The sequence below is a fragment of the Balearica regulorum genome, chromosome 4 (assembly GCF_011004875.1).
Source record: "Balearica regulorum gibbericeps isolate bBalReg1 chromosome 4, bBalReg1.pri, whole genome shotgun sequence".
Lineage (NCBI taxonomy): Eukaryota > Metazoa > Chordata > Aves > Gruiformes > Gruidae > Balearica > Balearica regulorum.
The window spans coordinates 15,836,068-15,858,654 of record NC_046187.1 but is presented as its reverse complement, the minus strand read 5'-3'; positions in this window follow the sequence as shown (position 1 = coordinate 15,858,654).

Below are 22,587 nucleotides of genomic sequence, written 5' to 3'. Positions count from 1 at the left end.
CTTGTGTTGTCTTGGTCTAGACTGCCCATAGGAATGGATATTCACACAGGATAAGCCAAACTGGCTTTTAAAAAATGTTTCGCTAATAACAAAACCAGGCCAATAGGGTCATAATCAATTCTTGCTCTTGTTAAAGAGAAAAATATAAAGGCATCATGAATGCCTACACAGCAAGATGAAGGAAAAATGATCTCTTGGCAGTTGGAGGTGTTTGTGTGTGTGTGTCCTTTGCTTCTTGCTGGAGTTAACAGATCTTTTCCTCTTGTAGTTATGCTAACCATGTAGAAATGTTAGTTTCAAAGGCTATTTTTTCTTTTAAATTCAGGCTTTGTTCTGTTTAAACAAGGTACTGGCACAATCCTCTTTTTTATCTTTTTAATATATCCACTGATGATATTGAACAAAGGAAAAATATTCCATATCTATATCCCTAAAATGGAGTGCCAAAAATGAAAAGCAAGCTGAAAAGAGAAATAAAGCCTAGTCTCCAACACTTCCTCTTCAGTGAGAACAAGATACGTGAACTGAGTTATCAAAGTGCTGAGATGGGCATATGTTATGCATAGTGTCCTACAGGACATATTGCAAATTGTAGTATAGAATAGGTTTGCTTGGGATGTTTTGCTTTATTTGAACAGTTGATGTATATCACTTATTCTTTTTGCAAGTCTTAAGACAAACGTCTCTCTACAAGTATGGTAGTTGGTTCTCTCTATCTAGGAAGACTTGATTTTATGCTGCCTTTCTTTTTGCCATTACCTTGAAATTAGAATAGTACTATGGCAGAAACAGCAATCTGAAAATTGCAGGAGTAGAACATTTATATATTTAATGTAGTGGTCTTTCCCTTTGGGCTTTCTGATTAAGGTAGATGGCCTAACAAATTCAGCATGACTGGACAGCCCATGTGAAATGCATCCTTAACTGTGTGGCAAAAGCAAGTTTAGTCTTGTCCTCTAAAAAAAAAAAAGAAAGTGGTATCTTACTACTTTTGCTCATTTCTCTGGTTAGGTTTCTTCTCAAGAACAGTCTTTCACTTGTCAAAGTAAATAAGAACTTTTGATAGTAGACGTGATGGGAGGCAGGATCAGCTACAAACTGGACTGAATTTAGGACAGCCAGAGAGAATAGAACTGAGGATTCTCCTTGCTCATCAGATTAAGGTCACCGTTACAGACACTGTGATGCCTGCCTGACACATACACCAGCAAAAGCACAAGACTATAGGTGCCCCACATGTCTCCTATACTCTGTGACTCGTCTTCACATGCAGTTTTTAGATGGGTTGGAACCCACTTGGACTAAGGGCAACACTGGCTTTGCGTCGCCAACTTTTGGGGGAAGATTTTCTCACCGCTCATCTGTTCTTTATGTGATGATCTGGCCCTTCATGAGGTTAATGTGATTATGTTGATGTATATTTTAGATGTGTTCTGTACACAATGAGTGGTACAGGGCCTTTGGGGATTTAAGTGCCATTCTACCTGATCTCTGCATCTGGAGAGAGAATCTGACTGCTTCTGGACACATATGCAGAGTACTTGCATGGCATCCTAGGAGCTCTCAGGTCAAAGAGGACAGTGCCTAGTCAGTGCAGAACAATCCTGTGCAGGGGAATGAGGTTTGATGTCCAGCACTTGCCTGATTTGCTCTTTTGTAACCATGGTACTTGTTAGTAACAATACTTAAAAAGACTTTATCCACTGCATGTCAGTTGTCTGCTGCATACACTAAATTTCTTGTTGGTTATCACTGGGATCATACATACGTAGCTCAGAACAGAATTTGTCTGCTCCTGACAAACTCTCATAATGAAAATAACCTATGTTCTCCCTGTTTATGCCTGGGCAATGGTTGCCACCCCAGTGGGGATGTCCAGAGTTAAAAAAAAAAAAAAGTTGGGTTTGGTCTGAAGTATACAGTGCAAACTATTCTGGTAAATTGCTGGTGTATGTTATGAATTTATTAGCTTACCCAATGGTGTTAACTGACTATAATGCAGTTAGATTTTTCATGTCTAATAACTGTCAAGTGATTTAAGTGCTTTTCATTAACATAAATTCTCAGCTTTTTGTATTTGAGTCAGAGAACCTCAAGCCACTTTGAGACAGCTTATATGGTAGCTCAGCCTCTCAAACAAATGGCTTATTCCCTTTTCCCACCTCTCCAGTATACTGTTCAATGACAGTATTTTAATGCAATTGCTCTGTGTGCTTGTGTGCTCTGATTCTCTTCATCAATAGCTTTAATTTTTGAAATGCCACAATTATAAGCATTTTCTCTGAAGTGAGTCTCAAGACACTGAGAAAATCAGGGATTTTTTTCCTCTGTACAGTTGAAAGCTGCCCTATTGTTTTCTTCAAGTGACGTGTACCTATCTATATAAATGACGTTAGGGATTGAGTGAGGGAACAGTACACAATTTTTATTATACATATTGTATTTCATTTTATATAACTACTGTAAGGTTTTCTGTTGATATAAACAATACATTTTTTTCCAATCATTGTTTTCAGAGTCTGAGCTGTAAATTGTTTATCAATATTATTCCTGGCAATATGCATGTGCAATCATATGGGTGCTGCATCAGGAGCAAGATACCAAAATGTGACGAGATTATGCAATAAGTAGGAAAGTGAGGATTACAGTATAAACAAGTGATGACTTTAACAAATATAACTGAAGTACACTATAATATTAAGCAAGCAAACTACACTGAAATATCTTTTTAGTTAATAGTCAAAGTATTGCAGTAAGTATAGCCTGAGAGAGACATAAGCATTTAGTGACACATGCTTGAATAATCAATTCCATAGAGACTACACATGAGGATGTGGTACTGATCTATGCCTTTGTATTGAAGACTAGCAGTGAAACTGGAACGCAGAATGGTTTTTTCCACTATACTATACGTAGTCAATGAAAGACGAGCACTTGCAGAAACACTGCAAACTGGGATAGAGTGTGAATGGATGGAAAGAAAATGTAGTGTTAGAAATAGTACTGTAGAAGGGGGTAATGTGAACTAGGGAATGTCACATAGCTCCATCAAAGCCAGAGCCAGTTGGACCTCTAAATAACTTAAACTAATGTGTTTGCCTCTAATATCCACCACTTGGAGCTCATAGTTCACAGTAAACATTCCATGTGCAGTCCTATAACCTCCTGCTGACATAAATGAAAATGCTCCTTTTGAGCACAAATGCCAAAGCATGCACTCACTCACTGAATGTTTATAGAAAGATGCTATTGAAGAATGAAATACAGAAATGAAGAAAGAAATAAAAACACTTCTGGAGGAATTTTTAGCAATGTGGCTTGAAATTTGGCAACAACTTGGAAAATATACTATATGGAGCCTTAGAGGGGTTGCTCAGAAAGGTAAAAATATTAATGTAGTGGCTGGGCTCTGAGCCCAGAAAAGAAGCATGCATTACATTTTGTTGTGCATTGCTAGCAGGAAAAGTGAAAAGTCGTAAGACTGATGAAGAGACCATCACTAGCATGCAAAGCGCGGCTGGCGGAGATTTGGGGATGTTGGTTAAGGCCGGGTAGAGCTGCACGTTCTCTGCAGCTGGGTGATTGCCTTCACAGGCATTCCCCAAAAATTGCCAGTGGCCTGTTTATGTGAGCACCCACCCGCTGCTGTTCCACTAAAATCCTGGCAAGAATGCAGGCCTCCATTTTAGACAGTGTTTTTTCTAGCAGCAGAAGTTAGTAGGGTACGTTCCCATCTTGGTTTACACTGGAAATGATGACGGTTGCAATCTGCATAATGTTACTGCTACTATTTATTCTTATATTAAAAGCAGAAAAGTGAATGCCCACTGATGCAACTGTTTTACAGCTCTGCTACAGGCTATAATTAGGCCTGCAGGAGCAAATGGGAGTGACCCCTTTTAACTGTGAAGAAGACATATAAAATGGAAAGTGTGTTACTGACCTTACCTTTTGGTTTGTCCTTTGCTTTAAAGGGAGACGTGTTAGGTTTCCTTTCTATGTATACATACTCATTGGAGCAAGTCCGGAGGAGGGCCACAAAGCTGATCAGAGGGCTGGAGCACCTCTCCTGTGAAGCCAGGCTGAGTGAGTTGGGATTGTTCAGCCTGGAGAAGAGAAGGCTCTGGGGAGACCTTATAGCAGTGTTCCAGTATCTAAAGGGGACCTACAAGAAAGCTGTTTACAAGGGACTGTTTACAAGGACATGTAGTGATAGGACAAGGGGTAATGGCTTCAAACAGAAGGAGAGTAGATTTAGGTTAGATATAAGGAAGAAATTCTTTACCATGAGGGTGGTGAGGCACTGGAACAGGTTGCCCAGAGAGGTTGTGGATGCCCCCTCCCTGGAAGTGTTGAAGGCCAGGTTGGAGGGGGCTTTGGGCAACGTGGTCTAGTGGAGGGTATCCCTGCCCACAGCAGGGGGGTTGGAACTAGATGATCTTTAAGGTCCCTTCCAACCCAAACCATTCTATGATTTCTAAGCAAGAATAAGGGTTTTTTGGGTTGTGTGGGGTTTTTTTGTTTTGATTTTTTTTTTAATAATGAGGATATAATTTGTATATTGAAAATTTCAGCCCAAATCTATCTAGCAATTTACTAACTGAACTTTATAGTCTATAAAGGGACCTCTCTAATTCAGGAATTTTGTATTTTAAATATAGACAAAGGCTACTTAGCAGAGGCACCCAACAAAAGGCCTCTCATCAAGATTGTCTTCCCCCCCCTGCCCCCAAAAACACCGGAGTGTTTTTGAAGTACAATTAGGAATAAAATAGCACTTATCAAAATGACCAAAAAAAATTTTGTTATGTATTAGTCTGTCTTTTCTAATGTATCTGCTCACTTTGATTTACAAAATTTCTGTAGTTCACAATAAGATGTAAAATCCCTGTGTCCAGTTAGGGGGTTCTCTGAAGCAGTGTATTATTCAGAGCACTTTAGAAAGGAGACATCTGTTTTTAATCTTAAAAATCAATGGCACAATATGGCCCAGGGCTTTTAAACATTAATTTTCAACAGGTTGCATTTTTTTCTTTCTGTCAGTTCTTAAGTGATGGACCTTTTCTGCCACAAAGCATGCCTAAATTAAACTGCATGTGTGGAAACATGCTTGTACTGTATGATCTGTGCTTTAGTGTTTCTAAAAAAACATGTTCTTTCACTCAAGTCAAATTTGTGAGTCTTGCCCCTTGCATGAGCAGTTCACATCCTGCACTCAAATTCTCAGAGGGCATAAAGCTGGATTTGGATTTTTTATTTTTAACTAAGCCATAAGCAAATTGATACCATGTGATGTAAAGACTTTTCAGTATGTTAAATGTACTTATTTCTTTTAAGCTGAGAAGGATTGAGGTGAACATTCATTTCAGATTTCCAGCAATACCATCATTGCTGTGTAATAGCTGAAATGGTTCCATCCCGTTATAAAGTTACTTTATTTCTTGATGAGGACACATTAAGTACAAGGCAAACTGGGGGTAGGGAGAATCAAAACTCTGTGAATTGTTTAACCTTCCACCCCATTTCAACAAAGTTTTTTGTGTTTTGTTGTTTGTTCAGTTTTTTGTTGGTTTGTATGTTGTGTTTTGTTTTTTGTTTGTTTTGTTGTTTCTTTTAAAATAGCGTTTGGCAGTTTGCCTAGATTTTGTAAGACTACTCATGTTTTGTAAGCCCCAAAGATCACAGTGTTTCTGGCTCAAGACTGAAATCACATTCAGCCAAAGCTGAAGAAAACTTTTCAACCACGTTGAGTAAGCAGCTCAAGAAACAGCTTTTGGTCATGATGCTCTTAAATGTTCTATGTGAGCTGCCTACCACATATCAGACAAAGATGAACAGTAATCATAAATACATTGACTTCAGATACTTCTATGGTAGTGGTCGGTGGAATATGTCTGTTATTACTGTTGAAACTGTGTGCTGGAAAAAAAAGCAAAATTATGAATTTGCTAACTGCACAGTAATACTCCTTAAAACTCAGCTACGTAAATCATCATGAAAAAAACTGAAGGAAAAGCTTCTTCCTAAACAAGATTTCTGTTTCCAACACCATAGAACACGTTACTACTTAAGAGCCTAGAAGATGTGACGTGGTTCAGCCCCAGCCGGCAGCCGCTTGCTCACCCCTCCCCTGGTGGGATGGAGAGGAGAATGGGCAAACAACGGCAAAGCCTCGAGGGTTGGGATAAGGACAGGTTACTGGGACAGCAAGGGAGAGGGAAACAATCAACAACAGTACTGATAACAGATACTCATAATGGGTGATAACAGAAAGCAATTTACCAATCCAATGGACCAGACCAGACGCTCAGCCTGTCCCGGAGCCACGACTAGCCCCCTTTTATGGTGAGCATAATGTTGCATGGTGTGGAATAGTCCCCTGGCCAGCTTGGCTCACCTGTCCTGTCTTGTTGTGAAAATTAACTCTATCCTGGCCAGAGCCAGGACAAGATGTCATGTCTCAAGGAGAAATATTTCATTTTGAAAAATGGCCCGGTGATCCGGGACTGCTGATGAATTCAATGTGGAGAACAGTTGAGAATGCAATTTGCGGTCTTCTAACTTTTGTGTGGGGGTTTTGGTGGGTTTGGTCCCCCTGGCCACCAACAGAGCCATTATCCTGTCTGAGTGGATAAGTCATGGTCAGCACCGGAGTTTCCTAATGTAATTTCTGGAAAAGCTGATTCAAGGCTTTTGTGCACAAATAATATCTTTAATTACAACAGTCAATATAACTTGGGAGGGGGGAAGTTATTAGACAAAAGGCTTCAGTACCCAAAGCTTTGTGTATTGTTTCCCTAACGTGATGATACTATTCTTCTAGTTGCTGTAATGTTTTCAGACCATCAATGCTGTAATGGTACTTGTATTTTAGCAGATGCGTGAACTTTTTTTTACTTTATAAATGCAATATTTAGTGCTTGAGAATAACCAGGGGTAATGAAGACTATTCAGTATCTGATCATTGGATGAGTGTTTTGACACTTGTGCAATGGATTTACATAGTATACTTCAAGATACCAAGAAATGGATGGTCAACAAGTTTCACAAGCTGTAGTGACACCTCAGACTCAGGTATGCAGTTAAATAAATAAGTGCAAGCTTATAATGGCTGCTATTTTTCCTACTGCAGAAGAACATTGACTGCTTACAAGAACAGAAGTTGCCAGCTCCTTACTTTTTAATGAAAACTGAAATTAGTCCAACATACTTAAATATCTAGCCTTGGATTATAGCCCACACTTAGTAGCATCCCTGTCCTGGCTTTATTTTCGATATGGTAATTTTATAAATGGATTGATCCTTTGTGTTCTGGAAATCTCTAATAATCTCTAATTAGAAATACACTACCTTTTCCATAGAAGGAGGACTTTGTGTCATGTTAAAATCAAGAAGTGTGGGGATTTGTTAACTTTTTGCACTTTAAAAAGTTCACATTTAGTTCACATTTCAGAATAATATTTGAGATGGCTTATGTTCAACCTAATCTTTTTTGAAGCTAGAACCCTATGGACCCATTCCTGTATACTGTGCACAAGGAATACAAAGTTGTAACACTGGGGCAAATAACAATGAACAAGGAGAGAAGAAATGAGAGTATTCTGCTTGGAAATGGAAGTGACTACTTAAATATTTTGATTACTGTGCTGCCTTCTCTTCAATTTTATTGTAAGCCTAGATTTCTCAACAGATTTATTGTAGCTGGGAGTAAAATTGTCAGATTTGTTCCTGCAGCACTAGTGTAAGGTATTTTGTTATATTGCCATGCACTTACAAAAATAATTTGACCAGTTTAAGTTCAAACAGCCAGTATGTTTGAGGCAAATAGCATAAATATTAATGGATATGCTTAGTCAGTTACACTTGAGCAAACATAGAAAAGATCAATTAAATGAATATTAAGAAGCTTATAAAACTATGAGTTTTATTCATCACATGGAATGCATGCTGATAATGTATATAACAAAGTGAGGTATTTGATGGTGTAACATCTATGTATCTTGGTACCAGAAATATTGGGTCTTCAGACTGACTCAGCAAAATGCTCCTGAATCCTGCTACTTTAACGCGTACCTTGTCATGTGCTGTTACTTAGAATCCATGTCATGGAACAAATGTTTGTTATTAGCAAAAGTTTTACAGATTAGTTTCACCATCCATTTTCTCATCCACTCCAATTTAACAACAATTTTATATTTTGCCCACAGGCTAGAAAGCTAAGTTTGTGTCACAGATTTCTATTTTAGCTGTCATAGTCCAAAATGAACATTTTATTTTAGAAAGAACCTGGAAAAATTAATGCAAAAAGGACAATGTAATTTATTTTGACATTTAAAAAAAAATAACTCTAATAACCAAATAGTTGATTTACACTGTACAGTAAGTATAATGTAGTCTTCAGTTTCATAGTGAAGAGCTGAAGATGAACTTGACAAAGTACATTATTTTTATAGTAAGTTATTATGGTGGTCATGTCAACACCAAAGTTCTTTGCTAGATTTTAACTTTTCCGTGGACTGCAGTCCAAGTTTGTTTTCCTGGATAAGCTCTGTGTCTGTTGTGATTGCAAGGAATAATTCTGATACCCAATGGCATTATAGGAAAATAGTAAGTGTGTAAAAACTGGTCATAGATTAAATGTGTTGTCAAAGATGTGCTGGATTAGTCACTTTTACATAGTGTTTGCAGTTAGGTAAAATATTTTGTCTGTAAACAAATATTGGAGTGTCTCAACTTCACATGTAAATAGTGGCAAAACTGAAATTTTGTGTGTGCAACCTTTTCTGTCTTAAGTGGTATGGATTATAACTACTGATACATGTGCTCAGAAGACACAGTTTATAAAGATGTATCGGTAGGTTTTGATCACTAGTGATTCAACATATGTACATGGTTAAAGTTCAGGGCAGATAAGGTAATAAATTTGTGGATGTTAATGTAACTGATGCACTCTGGAAGGTCTTTTAAACTCACTCTGTCCTCATTCCCATAACAACCTCTGACACTTTGAGATTTTCTGCTTTTGGGCTGAAACTTCTCATGTTTCATTTGAACTCTGATTTTTTGGATGGAGAAAATGGAGCAAAGGGAATGTAAATGGGTTAAGATGTTTACGTTCCTCCCACACACCCCTTCTTTTTAATGCTTGTGTAGGAGGAATGAAGAAAAAGTTATAACTTCCTTTACTTGTTACAGCCTTCACTTCCTTTCCCAATGTGGAGGCAGAAACTGCAAGAAATAAAACATACTCTGCATCATTTATTGGGATTTTATGTTAAAGTTTTAGGACTTGGCTGCTTTTCCCATAAAACAAATTATGAAATATTTCCTTTGTAGGAAACATGCCTAAATTCTTCCTTGGTCATCAGTCTCATGCAAGAATGTGTATAACAATAGGAACATGCTTTAAAAATTGCGAAAGCTTGTTGAATTGCAAGTTATATGAATATTCATACAAACCTCCCTCTCTGTTTGGTCAGGCAGGCAATTTTATTTTCTTAAGACTCTTCATTCACCTAAAGATATAGCAAAAAAAAAAAAAAAAGGAAAGTTTACTGAAAAATAGATTAGGAGTGTAGACCTCATGAGAGCAGAGTCAAGGCAGGCTGCGCTTACCTGCATCATTCCTGACAACACATCTGAACACATCTGTTCTAGAAGACTTCTATTTTCAGAAAGTCTACAACTTTTTTGGTAATCTGTTCCAGAGCTTCACTAATCATGCCATTAAAAAGGAGATGGGGTTTTTTGTATGCCTGTATAAGTCCACTATTTCTTTTCTGTCTGCCATGGGCACAGTGAACAAATTAATCTTTTTCTGCATTGTTGTTATCTATAACTAACACTCGATATTCAGAGATTTTTCCAGGCAATATTTTCAGCAGTTGCCAGAGTTTTCCAACCTCCTCTTAATTTCCATCTTTGGTTCTTTAGAAAGGATGATGGCCTTCTTCCAAACAAGTAAATGCAAGAAACGGATCAAAAAGTACTTTCAGTAAGAGAATAGAGCAATCTAAGAAGACATCTGCCATCTAAACAGTTTAGGTATGCCAGCCAGCTGGCAGCCAGGTATGCCAGGGAATAAATTCCAGATCCTAACTCTAGGATTAGATGCCAGTCGACCCCTGAAGAGGCCTAAGAGAGCAAAAATGAGTTTTTTATCGCTAATTTCAGTTAAATAGAATTGAATTGTACACAAAATCTTGTAAGACTTCAGCAATTACAGTTACTTCTTTTAGAAAATAAGTAAGCTGTATAACATGAAATTTAGTCTGAGCATGTTTTCTCTATGTAGTGAAAGGTACTCAAAACATGCAAACTAATGCTAGGCCCTGAAATTTTTGGCAAAAATCCATTAGCAGGTAAAGACATACATACAAACATGCTGTAGTTAAAATGGCTACCTTCAGCTGACTTCGTATAAACTTTTAAAACAGAGTCTTAAATTCTTCAAGATAGTAAATCTTCTTTTATTGGTCTTGCAAGATACTGAAGGACATGTATAATTCCAACCTTGTGGCTAGTCCAGCTGAAGTCAGTGGAACGATTCATGGTCTGGATACTGTAAAAACAAACAAACACCAACGCGCCCCCCCCCCCCCCCCCCCCAAAAAAAAAAAAAACCAAACCAAAACCTAACAAGTTTATTCTTAGGAAGAAAAAATAATTAAAAAGTCAATAACTTTTTTAGATACAACTCTGTATCTTCTTTATAGAGAAAGATAATTTTTCAGAAACTGCTCTTACTTTCAAGTAAAAGAATAGGAGTTTATAAGTAAGGAAACAGGTGGAAATGGATCAGGAAATGAGTGTGGCTACCCAATCTTAGACCATTGGTCTAAGAAACCAAAAGATATTTTGTACAACAAGTCAGACATTTAGGAGCTAAGACTGTTGGCTGAGCTTAGAGTGTATGAGATGTCTCCTCAGAAGCAGTAACTTCAGGCATCATAAACCCCATGCCTTCCTTGCTCAGCTTTGCTTAAGCTCCACAAGAACTCAGAACAAATGTGTATAATAAGCAGTAGAAATTCTTGTAAGAATAAAGTGATAAACATTACTGTGTTTGGTACTAGTTCAGCCACTATTAGAACACTGTGTTATGCCCTGGAAGCCAAACTTCAAGAAGGATTTCTATGAACTAGAAATGGCTCAGGGAGAAAACACCAGTGTAACTTGAAGGATTCTCATAGCTTTAAAAAGAGGTTAGGAGGTAAGTGGTCACATTGGCTCTTATTTTTGTGCAGAACAGGACTAGGCCATCAAAGGTTCTTACATTTATGTGATTTGTTTCTCCTGTTAATTTTTTTTTTTTCACTGCTTTTGCTGGATTCCATCCAACAAGGTGGTTTGGTTGTTTTTTTTGAGGGATCCAGTCAGAGGCTATCCTTCAAAGACAGTTGCTCCTTTTTGTAAATTACTTCTAGTTATGGAATATCCCCAAGCTTACTTTTTAACACCAATCCTTGAATTGTCACTTGATCTTGTCTGTTTTATCCTGTCTTCTTGCTCCTTTCAGAGAATTGAAAAATATCCACAGAAAATTGTCTTAGCCTTTCCTCACTTGCATGTATTCTTCATCTGATATGGTCGCTTTATTTTCCATTATCCCCCCCACCAGGATTTTTCCCTTAAAGTGGTTAGGGGTTTTTTGCTTCAGTTCATCACTGCTTTCATTATTAGAAATTTTTTTCAATTTCCAACTTTGCATCTTTTTTTTTTTTTTATAACTTGTGTCTATCTGTTCTTGTACCACCTTATTCCTTTAGCACATGTTGTTCTTCTCTGTTCCTGTAACTCACTAGAAAATACGTTCTGTCATCGAGGTTCCATTTTATTAGGTTAAACAAATTATTTTATTCTCCTTCATTATGCTCACCTTGGTAATATGGATGAAATGGGATTATTAAGTAAGTCTTTGATCACTGACATATGTGGCAATGGAGTGTTTCCACACAGAACAACAGTATTATTAAAACAAAGCACCAAATGTACCTTTGGGTATTCCACACTGCAAAATCCATTGTGTTCATTGACAATATGACTGGCAAGCAGCTTGATGCTAGGGGGAAAAAATCCTTGAGTATAGTAAAACTGTGCAACACACTTGACTTCCATGAAGCTATATTGATTCATGCTCTGAGAATTTAGTGGAAAGGGATTAAGCATCAGTTTAAAAAAAAAAAAGGCCTTCAAAAAGGCATTTATTTTTTAGTAAATGGTAAATTGTTGCAGCTGCTCAGAAGCTCCTCCAAAGTGTGAGAAGATTAGTGAAAGAAGTGATATTTTTAATTAGACTACCTTTTCATTCTCCTCCAGATTCTTGTGCTTACTGGGGGAAATGAATGTTTTCATTTCCAGGAATTCTTGTTTCAGACTTCTTATGTATTTGGAACTGATCTTAGACTACCAGAAGTCATAAACAACAGCTCAATTCAAGCCTTTCCATGTTTAGGTAAAATTATTTTTGAACGTATATTATCTGGGGTCCTAACTGATTGGGCAGGTGGAAGATGGTAACTGTTCCCATAACAGAATGCTAGAAGAAACTGTCAAGTAAAAAATTAATTCTTGCAGTAGACAACATTAAACCTGCCTTGCTTCAATAGTGAGTCAGTCCAACTGGAGAAGGAATTCTTACTGTGAATTTAATTCCATGGACCATGGGTTCATCCATTAAGCCACTGTTGACCATTGCCTCTTCATATGCAAGCCCTTTCTTGGTAATGTCCATGTTCACTGGCACTGTGTCCGTTCCCATGTATATGTTTTAAAACTTGCACGCTTACGTGTGTCTGTGAAAGTGTGGGATCTTTTTACATGAGGGTGTAAATCCTAGGATAAACTGTGATGTAGAAGGAGCATTATTGACTGCAAAGGAAAACATAGCTGGCTAAAATGAAACTATTTCTGTAATTTAAAGAAAAATAAGTCTTATGCCCTCCTTTTCCTCTTTGCTGAGATGTATATACAGCCTCGTAAAGCATGTGAGACAAAGTTTCAGTTCAATCAGTCTCCACTGCAATCTTTAGGAATCTTGTGGATTTACTCTAAATAAAAATAAAAATGCTTGTTTAACCGCAAAAATAAAAAAACCCCATCAACTCATGACTTGTCTGTTTTTACTGGAGATTCCTCTGGATGACTGGAAAAAGTTGTTCTGAGTTAAAAAAAGAATAACATGGAGAGAAAGCCAAACTAATGCCAGAGGACAGTTTGAAACTGTTGAGGACAGAGGTTTAGTGTGTTCTCTGGGTCAGTTTGGAGAAAAATACACTGCTGTGACCCACTCAGAAATTCTGTTGACACTGACGATTATCTGGTTTGTTTTTGGATCAATAGAAAGCATCATATCTATTAACAGTAATAGTGGTATTTAAAATTTATCTGTTTAGTCATGATTGTTAACCTGTGGGCAATCAGAAATTTAAAAAAAATAAATTAAAAATTCCCAGGAAGCTGAATCTCATTAAACCAGATGAAAGAAAATCAAGGTGTTCTTAAAAGTTCTTTACCTGGACAGATGAAGTTCTATGAGAACGTTCAGAATAATCCCCTTTAAGGTTGCTTTCTCAGGCCCTGCTCTAGCATGGGTTGGGCTGGGAGTAAGAGGCGTGGGTAAGGAATGTGACTTGAACAGAGAGCACCTTGGGGGTATCCCACAAAGGGCCCTATATTGTAATCATGTACTGAAACTGGGAATTTTCAATCTCCACAGCAGTGTCGATATAGGAAAGTACAAAGTGTGCAGCCTTCTAGGACAAAGAGTGTTGTAATGTCCCTATATGTAGTTCAACATCATATGCTATACCTTTCTTTTAATAAGTTTCAGGTGTTTCTGGATTCCCTTGAATCTTCTATGAATGGTGTGAAGGCGGTAAATCATCAAATAAGTGATGGCAGAGTAACTTAAGCGTCATAGAACCAGGAAGAAGTTAGTAACATACTTGTGTGAAAAAAGAGATGAAACAGTTCTCATTATAGTCGGCAGTACACACAGGGCAGAGGTAAGGGTCTATAGGTGGAGGTGTCAGGTTTTTTAGCAGCTCAGAGGACAATTGGTTTGAGTTCCTCAAGAGGCACCCTACAAAGTGCCAAAAATATATTTGGCTAAAGTTACAGCAGCTGCACAGTGCTGTTGGGTTGTCATGAGTTTTACAGAGTCTTAGAGCCAACGAAGATGAGGGCCTTCAGAAAGGATTTTTGGCTCCTAGCAAATGTGCTGGGGAGTGGCAGCTGTTGGGAGTCAGGGAATCTGCTAGAGCTGAGTAGTTCAATCTGTGAGCTGGGTGCAGAGCTGGATAAAGTGATTCTGTCTGGCCTGTGGTATCTGTGTAGATTATGCAAGCGTTTAATATGCAAATGGAAAAACTGCCTCCCCGTACTGGGCTCTGCATGCGGAAGCAGCATGTGGTACGAGGCAGGGCTGTCCTGAGGTAATGCTTTAATGTTCAGTAACTATCTGGTAAGTGACCTGCAAATTACTGTCTTCTCCACAGGGGAAGAACGTGCCTAGAAAGCAGTACCTGGCCCAAAATTGGACTGTAAAGATTCATCACATCAGTCTTTAAAAATAAATAAATAATGCCTTGTTGACAGGGAAATGCTGCCTCTGATACCTGGAGAGCCATCTGTGAACTACTGTTAGCATCAGAAAGCATAGGTGAAAAGATAGGCCACAACATAATTATCAAGGAAGATGTATAGAGACACGTGAGTATACCCATCCTCAGGAGTGCAAAGACTCCGGCATGCTGGCTTGGGGGAGAGAAGGAGGAATCCCCAGTATTATCTCTAGCTTCTGGCCCACCTTCTCTAGCAGGCCTAAAGTCCACTAGCCTCTGACTTATCGGCAGCTGTAGAGTACTGATCCTCCAGGATAGCATCAGTTATTCTGAATTGTACCACTATGTCCTGAAAGAGCTGTCTAAAACTTTTCTTGACGTTAGTCTTGCCATACCTGTTTGAAACTACTTTCTTACTAACAGTTCTTGGAAGGCACAGGCAGAATTAATGCAGTAATGAGCTAAATGTTTTCTGAGTGAACTGGCAATGTGGACATGCATCTATTGCAATTGGACCTTCTAGCCCAAATCCATATCTGATCAAAACCCATAATGGAAACAGAGGTGCAGCCTCTGTTCCAAAATAACGGGTATGAAATTCATCTGGGGGAAGGAAACATTGCTAACAAGAGCTTTGTTATTGACACCAATTTGAGAGCTTGTACAACAGGGCAAGAAGATAGCAGAGCCCAAACAACCATCAAATAACTGTGGCGAAATAGAAGATGCAACTAATTCCCAATGATAAAATGTATTGTTTAATGATCTACTTAAACCGTAAATTTTCCTTCTTAGCCTGAAAAATCCCGAATCTCCTATAGGATGGTGCTGTATAACCAAAATATCTTGGTTGCAAGAAACATCAGTACTGTCTTTAGGGCTGCCTATGTTGTCTTAACCAAAAGTTCTTTTAGTTTTCCTTAGAGAAATTGCTCTTTGATGAACGTGTCATCTTCAAACTGATGCAAAGCACTTTCCAGATTATTGTTGACTCCTGCAATATGAACTGCCTGGTTAAATATCTTCTACTGTAGAGAGGGAAATACAGACTTTGTATGAGACTAAAAGACCCGAGGAGACTTGTTAACATTGATTTTACAATATGGGGTGTAGTTACCACATTTGTTCTTTAATGTGGCACTCCAGACATCAACCATTACCAAGAGGAGAAATAACTGTAAAAAGCTGGTATTTATAGTGATACTTTGCTCTGTCCAAGCAACAGCCTCCTTTATTGTGAAACACTGACCTCTGTACAAGCAGTTCACTCATTGCTGCTATCTGAAATACCAGCTTCCTCCGGATATACAGCTCCGAATGGTACGGATGAACCAGAGCCAGAAAGGAATGCTGTACGTGAAGGAATACCCTCCTTTGTCCATGGAGTTGCTGTGACATGGGGATGTTCTCTGGACACCCTAGTAAGGGCTTTCTGCTGACATTAACTGCGCAAAGTAGCTCTCTCACTGGGTGACACTTGAATGCCCAGAAGCATTCGCAATTGTGGGAATGCTGTGGATTTACCTTGAGTCACTTAAACTCTAGGAAAAGCACCTTGAAAGTAATTAATTTATATTCCTACTCTGTCACCTCTGCTTAGCACAGAGTGTCTGATCTGTACACCAAAGCATATTAATAGACTCCTGTTATCATAAAGCATGGCAAACACTCCAGTCATATCAGTACTGGTATGGTTTACTCCTTAGCATGCTAGCTTAATTGCATTTATTATTAAACAGACATTGTCCTTAAGCATTTCATTTGCAAGTTTTCACAGCTCTCCTCTATGGGACGGTCTACACATTTTCATAGAAGTTTTATAGCCTTAGCTCAGAGCTGGTGATAAACAAAGCTGTTCCCAAACTTAGAAATACCAAGAGCCAAGAATCACAGTTTATCAAATCTCCAAAATAAATAAGGCATGTGTCAAACTTGCCTATCCATTGGCAAGGGGATGCCATGAACACTAGTGTCTGATTGTTGATAAGGGAATGTGGACATTGTGAAGTGTTGACTGATACAGCACTCAAGGGAATGGAAAAGAGAAAGTTGTGGAAGATGCAAAAATATGTCAGCTGATATCTCAGTAGGACTTTTTTTTTTTTCTGGTTCTGTGAAGATATCCTTCTGATGAGTTGCAGGGAAGGATAACTCTCAAACTTCCAGTAAAATCAGTTTTAGGAGTTTCATTGTAGTAGTTTTGTGGAGTTGCTGTGTGGTGATGGACAGTCTTGTGACCAATGCATTTTTAAGTGCATTCCAGGTCTGGTTCTCTTGGCTTTTATTTTTGTGGTTATGGATGCTTTTTACCTTTGAAAAAGTACACCCTTGTTATCTTGATTAAAACATCCAAGAGCTGATGTAACAGAATTGATGGATACTTAATCTTTGGCTTGCTCTTTACTCTGTTACTTATCTGTAAATGAGGACAATTGCATTCAAAAGAGAGACTCTTTCTGCCTTGTTTTTTTGTTTTCTTTTGAGTACTTTTGAATGTATCTCAAGACTTCTCTTTGCTTTTTACTACTTCCTCTCTAAGAATTGTACTTCTTGTTCTCATAGGATATGTCAGCTACTCATTCTGTTGCTAGTAAATCAGCCCGGATCATTTCCAGTAACAGAGGCCATGTGTCATGATGCACTAGCACTGGTATCCCACAATTATAAATAGAGTCTTGCATGGACCTCAGAAGGGTAAGTAGACATTCAAGATTACTGCAGTCTAAAAACTAATGCCAGGACGCAGTGTTCGGTTATTCAGAGGGCTGGTTTTTTCTCTCAAAGGGCTTGGCTTGTATAACTCTTTGGACATTTTTGAAATTTTTCTTAGTTTTATTTTATTGGTTTTCATCTGGCACGTGGACAAACTGCTGCTACCCAGCATGTGTTTTAGTGTTATTATTAGTTTTTAGGAGGAAAAGGAAAGGTTTCACTATCATGGTTATTTCTGGTTTCCATGTTGCCGTGTTCTTTTCACAGCTTCTGTCCCCACATATGCAGAGTTCTGTGATGTGTATAAGAAGCCTTCCTGTCCTTTGTATAAGAAACCTGCTAGTTGAGTCGAGTAAGAATCTTTTCAGTCTGAGGGACACAGCAAATATTTTAAAATATTTTGTCTGGGTCTCCTTGAGCGCAAGAGTTTTTGGCAGTGTATTAAGAACATGTGTACTGCTTTTAAGAGTTGTATAGTCAGAAAACGGTACTACTTGCTGTGATGTAGGTGCTAAGCCTGACCAAACTGAGTTAATTGTGGATAGGCCTTGCAATATGTTTTGCAATGGATTTTTTTTTTCCAAGTACGTTATACACAGTTCTCTGAAACTCTTGCTTCTCCCTTCTTGCCATCTTATAGGAGAGAGCAAGCCAGATGGGTGTCTGTAAAAAGGTTTTTGGCATGTACATGCTATTTCCTTTTTTTTTTTTCTTTAAGGATAGTTCAAGTAGGACTACATTTTAGTGAAACATCATTTCTTTTTATGAATTTTAGGTTGACTTGTATGGGTGTAATAAAACATCTGGGCTGCAAAACAGACCATATTTAATTTGATCTCCTTGTGTAGCCTGTGTAAGTTTTGGAGGACTAGAGCACAAAGTGGCAGCACCATGCCTGTGTGTTTGCTCCGCACTCCCACTGGTTAAGGCTCTGGTTTCAACTGATTACTACGTGCCAGGTTTTAACCATTTGGCCTGGGCATTTCCATGGCTTTTTTCCCCAGCAAGTGCTAGTATTAGGCTGGATGAAACTTTCCAGAAACAGCAAAAATGATTCAGCTTTCTAAGGTCGGAAGGGGGAAAATTCTATCTTGCCAACGTGTCCAGAAAATACCTCGTAGCCTCTTCAGTAAGTAGTTCTTGGGGTTTGTTTTTTTGGTTGGTTGGGTAGAGGTTTTCTAAAAATTAATTATTTATTTTTAATCTGACACAGGAGTAGTTGTGGTGTCAAGGATTTCCCTTATTTTTTCTGATCTGGGGAAGGGGGGAAAAAAAAAGTATGCCGACTGGAGGCTCGTTAGAGTTTGTCCTCTTAAATTGGCATCTATGGCCAAAACAGAGGATGCTTTGATCTCTAATGTCTCTGCATCTGTCCCCATCTCCCCTGAAGTACATGGGACCGCTCATTTATCTAAAACACCTTTCAACGGGATCTTCAGAGCACTTATGGAAAACTCTATAATAAGGAGCTTTCTCTAGGGAACGGGTGTTTTCCCGCATTCCCGCGGTAGGGATGAGTGCCGTAAGCAGCGATTGCGTTTTCCTCCCGGCGTGTGACCGCACTTCCGTCCCCACTAGATGTCACCGTTGCTCTTTGTCACCTCCGCCGAGAAGGTTGTGCAGGCGACAGCAGCCTGGACACAAAGATGCTCCGAGCGCCCAGGCCTGGGTAACCCGCATCCTCCTGGAAGCAAACAAGAAGCCACTTGATTACAACGCATGGGTAAACATTCGCATGCTGAATTTGTGGGGAACAAGGTATTTCAAAGCACACCCAAGGAGCTAAGGTCGCACGCAGGCTACTGGTGTGACTGGCCAAAATACCCTTGCACGCTTGCAGAGTATCATCAAGTGGATGGTTTCCCAGAATTGCTTTTGCAGTTGGTTTTATCTGGAACTGTAATGGTTTGGAGGGAGTGCTCCTGCCTACGGATACAACCTCTAAAATCCATGTCCTCCACTGAATTCACTGTGCCTGAACACCATGAATGGAAATAATAATCTTGCTTGATTCTGTTCTTAGTGGAATTAAGTATGATGCTTTCAATGCTAGCAAATTAGTTAGTATTGCTTAATTAAGTTAATCTTGCTTTTTTTGTTAGTCCAGCCCAAATCTTTGACAGAACTTGGTCAGGCCACTGGCTCTAAAGTAACATGTCAGGTTACGGTTCCCAAACTGGTACTAAATGGGTTATGCTTTGATTCAACTTTTGGAGGCTTTGTCTCTTCCCTATAAATTCTTGAAAATTACATGGATGAGTTTATAGTGTATTGCATTAAAAGATTGCAAGGCTGCAAAATCAAGCGCACGTGTTAAATTTAACATTGCCTGTGCATCCTGTGTTTTTTCCTTTCTACAGAAGTAGAAATACAGTGCTTATGTATACAAACACACACTGCTTATTTTTGCTATGCCAGCATGTTCTTTCATCTTCAGCTGGGATGGTTTTACTTCATCAGCATTCAATGCTTTATCTTCATTGAAAAAGATGAGATACAATATTTGTATTCTGTGATGATGACTGACTTAGTAATTTCTTTGTGGACAGTTCTGTAATACTTTGCAATATCCATATAAAATCAAGCAGTGTTACTGAGCAACCTGGACAGTGTTGTGAGATGAAGTTGAAAATTGCCAAATCGCTACTAATTTTGGTCGTCACAGTGAGATACCTTGAAAATGCTTTTCAGAAGAGACTGCATTTTTATACCAAATTAGGTATTCAGAAAACAATTATAATATATTAAAATTTGGTTGAAACTGTGAGTACTCAGCAAACTTGGCCTGATATTTCACATGGGACATGTAAGAAGTGAGAGAAGTAGTGATCATCACGTTAGTTAAGGTTTTCGTTCAGAGTCCAGTCTTGTGTTACATACAGAGGTAGACAAAGATCTCATTCTTCAGGCAGCATTCAACTGTCTTGACCCTAAGAATATACTTTTTTTTCCCTCCCTACAGTGATCTCCTTAATTTGCCACCCATCTTCTGCATTATTTAAAAAACAACAAAAGCACCAGAAAAAGAAATGAGACAAAATTGTAAGGATAATAGCAGTCTTGGCTGTGCAGCTATGATCACTGTAGAGCAATGTACATCACAAGGAGTATGCGCAAGAGAGAGCACATTAAGAAGGAACAGGCAATTGTAATTGCGATACTGCTTATCTTATGAATTTCTTTACTCGCAAGCATAATATTCTTTTTAATATTTTGTGTAATTCCCTAGGTTTTTAGAAAAGCAAACTGAAAACACCAAACTAGATTTTGTGGAATCATAACAACACCCACAGGGGTCATCAGCAAGATGGCAATCTTTGGATACATCTGACAACCATCTGCTACTTGAGCTGTGTCATTGACAGCAGTAGCAGAGGGTTATCTTTTACGCTGTCAGTAGAAAGGAAGAAAGGGTGTGCATCCTGGGGCTTCCCTAACCTCTTGCTGGGAGTCAAGAAATTTTCCCATACCATCCAAGTCCCTGGGAAGGAAGTCTTGGCTGATTGACTGGCTGCTCAAAGACTGAAGATTTCTGTCCTTGTCTGACTACTCCTTATATCCCTACTTCTGTTTTCCATCTCATCCTTCTCCCTGCCACTGTGTATTGTCCCCATAAATATTCTTCTTCCTTGAGTTTTTCATCTCATTTCTCTTTATTGTTCGTAGCAACCTTAGTGCTCTATCCAATTTCCTGGCTCACTCTTGGTTCAGTTCTCCCTGGTTTGCTGTCTTCTGAGCGCAGTACTCTCCAGGGTTAGATTAGATGAGATGAGATTGCTTTAAAACCTACAAGTTTCCTGTTTACTCCTGATGTCACATTCTTACCTGGGTAGTACCACGCTGTTCCTCTGCTCTCAATTTTCATTTCTTCCTCTTCCAGTACCAGTTTCCCTCATCCCACCCTGCATAACAGGGTCCATTCGAAGTCTTTGAGCCCTTGACCATAGGGTATTTACCTGAATGTAACCTCCCCGCAAGCTGAGTTATTGTCCTGCCTATATTTAAGTTAGGTAGGTTTTATCATCAGATCTGATGAACTTTACCTCCTTTCTTCAGTGTACTCGTTCCTGAAAGAAGTTTTCAGAGAAGATATGTACGTAGCTGTTGAATGAGAAGGGAGTGCATTCGAGGACTGTCTTACATTCTGTCTCAAATTTTATAGTTAAATCGGCTTGGCTGTATTATAAGGAGACAGAAAGCGGACAGCTTATCTTCCAGCTCATTCACTTCAGTGCTAGGTGTGACAGAATCACAGGGTTTAAGTCCGGAGGGGATGATCAAATCATCTTGTTTGAACTCTTACATGCTGCGAGCCCTTATATTTCACTCTCTTAATATATATTGGGTCTGATAAATTGAATTTTGACACTGAGATGATCATAGTTCCTTAAACAAGGATTGGAAAGCCTGAGGAAAAACACACATGCACGCACACTTAGATGAGAAATAATATGAATTACTGCCTTTGTCAATATGATAGTGTTTTTCTGAGAGCTGACATGATGGCAGTGTGTAATACAATTATAAACTGAATAAACAGGTGATGCTACAGTATGTATATTTCTGTCATATTTCTTGCTGCAGTATTTTCTTTTGCACTATTTTCTTCCAGTCCACCAAGATGTAAGATATGAAAATTCTACTGCTACTTTGAGTAGTTGCACAGCTTTCCTTTTCATACCAGCAGAAACGAGAAGGAAAGTTAATTCACATTAAGCTGAATTTTATTTGATCCTCTCCTAAATAGAGTTGAATACCATTTAAATACTTAATTATAAACCTACAGAAAGCAAATAATGCCACTGAGGACATTACCTGAAAATGCATGAAAGTTAAGGCTTGTGATTTGGTTAAACTTGAGTTACTCGCTGTTTGTCAACTTATACGAACAATGAAAATATGAGTATTTTACTTGGAAAAGCCTTATAATATTTAGACATTGATGAGTGGGGTAAGTTAATCTATGGAGGTCTGATTTCTATGGTTTTATGCATCATGCCCAGACGGTCTAACCGATTTCCAGAATTTGCTTTCTCTTAAACCTCATGTTTACTTCAGAAACAATTTCACTAGCGCTAAGTGCATTAGCACACATCATTAGCAGTTCAGGAGCTGCAGTGTTCAAGTATTTTGTCTTTGAATTATCCTAATGTTTATGAACTCTTTCAGTAACTTCCATTTGAAAATATCTTCTGAAACAACTTTCAAAATAAGGAAGAAACACATGGAAGTTTGCCAGCTTTATAAAAATAACAAAAATTACTTAAATTCTAAATAGGCTCAGTGCTTTAGATGTATAGAGGAAGGTGAT